The sequence below is a fragment of the Nicotiana sylvestris genome, chromosome 5, assembly GCF_000393655.2.
Source record: "Nicotiana sylvestris chromosome 5, ASM39365v2, whole genome shotgun sequence".
Classification (NCBI taxonomy): domain Eukaryota; kingdom Viridiplantae; phylum Streptophyta; class Magnoliopsida; order Solanales; family Solanaceae; genus Nicotiana; species Nicotiana sylvestris.
Window position 1 is genome coordinate 150,162,979 of NC_091061.1, and position 6,000 is coordinate 150,168,978.

Consider the following 6,000-nt stretch of genomic DNA (forward strand, 5'->3'; position numbering starts at 1 on the left):
AGAGCACAATTTCCAGATTATGCAATTAAGACAATTCGTCTTGATAATGCTGGTGAATTTATATCTCAGGCCTTTATTGACTATTGTATGGCCACTGGAATAAAAGTTGAGCATCTGGTTGCTCATGTTCATACTCAAAATGGTCTAGCAGAATCATTGATTAAGCGCCTCCAACTAATAGCTAGACCATTGCTAATGAGGACAAAACTTCCCCTTTCAGTGTGGGGACATGTTGTTTTGCATGCAGCAGCACTTGTGCGCATAAGACCAACCAGTTATCATAAAGTCTCCCCATTACAATTGACTTTTGGTCAGGAGCCAAATATTTCTCATCTAAGAATTTTTGGATGTGCAGTATATGTTCCAATTGCTCCACCAAAACACACAAAGATGGGTCCCCAAAGAAGGTTGGGAGTATATGTTGGTTATGAATCTCCTTATATTATTAAATAGTTGGAGCCTATGACAGGAGATTTATTTACAGCCAGATTTGTTAATTGTCATTTTGATGAATCAATTTTTCCAATATTAAGGGGAGAAAATAAACAACTAGAAAAAGAGATAGACTGGAACATATTATCTCTATCTCATTTAGATCCTCGCACAAATCAATGTGAACAAGAAGTTCAAAAGATCATTTATATGCAAAACGTTGCAAATCAATTGCTAGATGCATTTACTAACCTTCAACGGGTTACTAAATCGCATATTCCAGCTGTAAATGCTCCAATTCGAGTTGATATCCCAACTGGACAGTATGATAATGCAAATGAGTCTAGGTCACGCCTTAAACGTGGTAGACCAATTGGTTCCAAGGATAAGAATCCCCGAAAAAGGAAAGGAGCAAATGATCAAGTTGATCATAACATAGCAATTGATAAGACCTCACAGGAGGTTCTAGTACCTGGAAATGATGAAAATGAAGAGATATCAATAAGTTATGTCTCTACGGAAAAAAGGTGGAACCGAAACAACATTGTTGTTAACAACAATTTTGCATATAATGTTGCAGTTGAAATAATGCAACAAGATGAGGATCTTGAGCCAAAATCTGTCGATGAATGTAGACAGAGAAATGATAGGCCAAAATGGAAAAAACGCAATTCAAACGGAATTGGCTTCACTCGAAAAACGTGAAGTTTTCGAACCAATAGTCCGAACGCCTGAAGATGTCAAGCCAGTGGGTTACAAATGGTTTTTTGTGCGAAAACGAAATGAGAAAGGTGAAGTCGTAAGATATAAAGCACGATTTGCAGCACAAGGATTTTCGCAAAGGCCTGGAATTGATTATATGGAGACATATTCTCATGTGGTAGATGCAATTACCTTCAGGTATCTAATAAATCTAGCAGTCCATGAAAAACTTGATATGCGGTTGATGGATATTGTCACAGCCTACTTATATGACTCACTGGACAATGAAATTTTTATGAAAATCCCTGAAGGATTTAAAGTTCCTGAAGCACATAAAAGTTTAAGAGAACTTGTTCAATAAAGCTTCAGAAATTCTTATACGGATTGAAGCAATCAGGGAGGATGTAGTACAATCGCCTTAGCGAGTATTTGCTAAATGAAGGGTACAAAAATGACCCTATTTGCCCTTGTGTCTTTATTAAGAGGTCTGGATCTGAATTTGTCATCATAGTTGTGTATGTTGATGACTTGAATATCATTGGCACTTCGAAAGAGCTTCCAAAGGTTGTAAAGTGTTTGAAGAAAGAATTTGAAATTAAAGATCTTGGTAAGACAAAATTTTGTCTTGGCCTCCAAATTGAGCATGTACCAAATGGAATTTTTGTCCATCAATCAACATACACTGAAAAGGTTTTAAAGTGATTTTACATGGATAATGCACATCCATTGAGTACCGCAATGGTTGTGAGATCGCTTGACATAAATAAAGATCCATTTCGGCCTCAAGAAAATGATAAAGAGCTCGTTGGTGATGAAACTCCATATATTAGTACAATTGGGGCACTGATGTATCTTGCCAACAATACTCGACCAGATATTGCTTTTGCAGTGAGCTTATTAGCAAGATTCAGCTCCTCTCCAACAAGAAAACATTGGAATGGTGTTAAGCATATCCAACTTTTAAGATTTTTCTTTTGCGATTTTGAAGTACTTATGACATGTTAAACTAACACCATAAGTTATACTTAAATATTCATTCTGCTAGCTTGTTACGAAAAATCACAATCATAATAATCACAAAGATGTTGTTGATAGAAGAGTCCGACAACTTAAAAATTTTGAGAACTCAGAATTGCAGGACGTGAGCAAAGATTGAAGATTTTCTTTTTTGTATATAGTACTCTTACAGATAGTAAAAAATGTATCTGTTTTTTAATTTTTTTTATTCTTGTAGTATCTCTTATTTTTTACAAGCTGAATAGGTTATTCACCCAAGTTAGTTTGTGCAGGTTTTTTCATGCTTTTGACTTAGCACTATAATTTTCTTTTATTAATTTTCTAAAAAACACTTACTTGGTAGCAATTTACTGTACAACATGTTATACTTCTCTATTTGCAATAAAGTCATTTTAATTATCGAACGAAATATCGGCTTGGCTATATCATTTAAATGACAGGTTCTGATATATCCATCAGAGAGTTACCAAAAAGGAAGCTCATGAGATCATGACCGGGTAAGGTGATCAATCTTCATAAATAGCTATGTAGTTGTAGTGTAGGTACCATCAAGCTTAATTTTATATTTTCTTTACATATGACTTTAAATAGCTATGATTTACTGGGTTTTATTATGTGTTTATAATCTAATGCTTTACCTAGATGTGGTTTACTAGGTATAAGAAATATGATAGTTTTCTCAAATTCTCTAATTTATTTATGGGTAGCTAGCATGGAGGCTTTGCTGAAACAATGTCCTAGATTCCAACTAAACAAAAAGTACTTAGGATGCTTACTAATATCTAAATGTATTGTCACTGCAAAATTAGAGTTCTTTTAGTCGATTTGTGTACTCATTTTGTATTATTCCTTTCTAACAACTCCTCCCTCCCTCCAAAACCGCATTGTGCTTTTCTTGTGTATGACAAATACAATAGTAATCCTAATGCTTTAGACTAACTTTACTAGATAGAATACTCTAATCCTGTTCTTGTAAAAGGGAACTAATGTTAAAGGAAAGTGTTATTCCTTTATTAAACAGATGTGGACTTTGGTTAGAACTATAGTGCTACTTAATTTAGTTATGTGGTTTGTAGATTCATCTTCTTACCTTCTTTTTTTGTGCTCCTTCAGTAAATAAGAAATCTAAATGTAGAGCGATATATCCCGAATGAAGCTAATGCAACAAGAATACCAAAATTCAATTAGTACCAGATAAAATAAGAGTTTCAACAAGGTCTGGTTTCGACAAGATCTGGTTTTAACATCTGCATCAAATTCTTTAGGTTAGTTATATAAAAAGGGTTATCCCTCTGGTGGAAGCACCACATATACTAAATCTGCAACTAAAAGTGAGTTCATTGTCCTCTTTAGATCTTTGTATATGTTGAATGTGAAAATCTGAGACATATAAACAACAATGGTTTTGCTACTACTCTTATCCACTTAAGGCAGGAAACACAGATCCACTAATTGATTTTTTACTTCTTCCTCTCTCTATTGTTTATCTTGGTACATGAAGTTGTTTCCCATTATATTGGCTCCTTGAAGCTTCCTATATAAGGCTACTTATAAATATTTTATTACTAATAATTATCTTTTTCTTTTCAGCTAAAGAACAACTTCAGTTTTTTTGAAACACGAGATACGAGATATACACAGTCAATTTTGCTATCAAGAAGGTCTAGCAAATTTTATTCCACAAAGAGTGTAGAACATTAGTTCATTAACTCTTAGAAAAGGGACAAGGAGTAGCAATATAAATATTGATGTGTGAATAGGTTGATTTCACATAGATAGATTGATTTCTTAACAGGGACGCCCCTAGGAAGCTTGAGTCTTCCTTTTTTATCCTTTTCTTTGTCAGTCAGTTACATATCAACGTACATAAAGGAAGCTTCTTTTATGTAACAAGATTTTCTAATAGGGGTAAGAAATGATATCTCCTTCTGCATCTACCACGAACACTCCATAATCATCCCTAAATATAATATTATCCAACTATGATGTGATTTTTATCTAAGGAAAATACATATCCCTTAAACTAGTACTAAATTGCATTTTCTTTCTTCAAACCTAGCTTTATATCCAAATTGTACGTGAATCAAATTTTCAATCTTTGCTCTGTTTGCAGAGATCTTTTGTGGCATAGAAGAAGTTTAAAAAAAGAGATATTGTAAGTAGTTTCTTTCATGTTTTTAACAACAAACTTTAGATATTGTTATCTTAGTTTTGGAATACGAAGATATATTTTCAACAACGAACTTTAGATATTCTCCTAGAGTTGAGACCTCTCGGGCATGTCAAACTTTCTTTTTTGCTTCTTGACGTAGTGTGTACTCCCTCCATTTCAATTTAGATGATGTAGTTTGACTCGGCACAAAATTTAAGGAAAAAAAAGACTTTTGAAACTTGTGGTCTTAAAAACTCAAGGGGTAAAAGCTTTGTGGGGCCATGACATTTGTGTGGTTATAAAAGCTTCTCGTTAAGGGTTAAATTGTAAAATGAAGAGTTTAAAATTGAATTATTTTCAATTGTAGAAGTGTATTATTCTTTTTGGAACGGACTAATAAGGAAAGTGTGTCATCTAAATTGAAACAGAGGGAGTATTATTTCCTTTAATCTCACTTAAATGGACACAGATCGATCTTTAAGTGAATTAAATTAAATTTATGTCGGATTGTCTTTTCAGAGTATAAAGTATTTTGTTTCAAGGGTGATATGTTTTCTACCAATAAATAGATTGACAGATGTGGAATCTCTATCTATTCTTTCACTGTAATGTAACTGGCAGATATGAAATATGTTCCTAAATTTCTATGGAGTCAATTGGGTGATGCCTGGAAGTATGGAGCAACTTTTAAATTGTTAAGCATGAACAGAGAAAAGATGCACACAAGTGTATGGAAAACAATTCAGATATGCATTTATGAATTATTAAATTGTTAAGCATGTAAGATTTAGTTGCATTCATAATTTGAATTGTTAGAGCAAAATTATCGTATCATTTGATATTTGTAGATATCCTGGAACTTGTGGACTCCTGGACTACTTGCAGGAGTAGGAGGAGTATATCATGTACACGAGGATCTTTGGTACTAATTAGTACATTTTCATAGAAGATAAAGAACGTATTTTTTTGCAAACACGCAATGTTCTAAATGTAGATATTTGATCAGTAATCTTTTGGATATCTTGTGAAGCTTTGTTCCTCAATAAATTTATCAACTTGACAATGTTGCTCCTTTTTTCTTTTATCCCAGTTAAACGCTTGAAATCTGCAGACTGAAAGGATAGGAATTATTTGGCCTTCAACCTTTCTGGTAGCTTTAGCTGTTTTTATGGAATTTGAAACCAAGTGATATAGAAAACGGGGTTTTTTATTAGCTTGATTGATGCACGTCTTATTTTATATAAAATAAGTTGTGGTTCCATGTGCAGCCAAAAATCTATTGGAGGTTCTTGATTTTGCTATCGGTATTTCCCTTCAAAACTTTACGATTTCTATATAGCTTCAGTGATCAAGAAAGATGCTGAGAAAAATGAGAATCCAATATTATCAGGAAAGAAGCTGAAAAACAAAAAATATTTTATGTATTTGCAGATCCTGAATTCATCTAATGCTAGAAGTGTACTTACATGATGAACGTGATTTATAATAGTCATATCTAACTAAAATATTATGACAAACATTATTTGCACTAGAACCAACAAAAGTATTATAACCAAAATTATAGTATATCTATAAAGAGGGGCTAAGGGGAGGTGAGGTGGCACTCTCATCGTTCATCTTTCGCGTTTATCTCTATTGTCAAGTTTTTGCCTTTTTCCTTCAACAAATGATTTTAAAAAAAAAAAAAAACAGTTCAG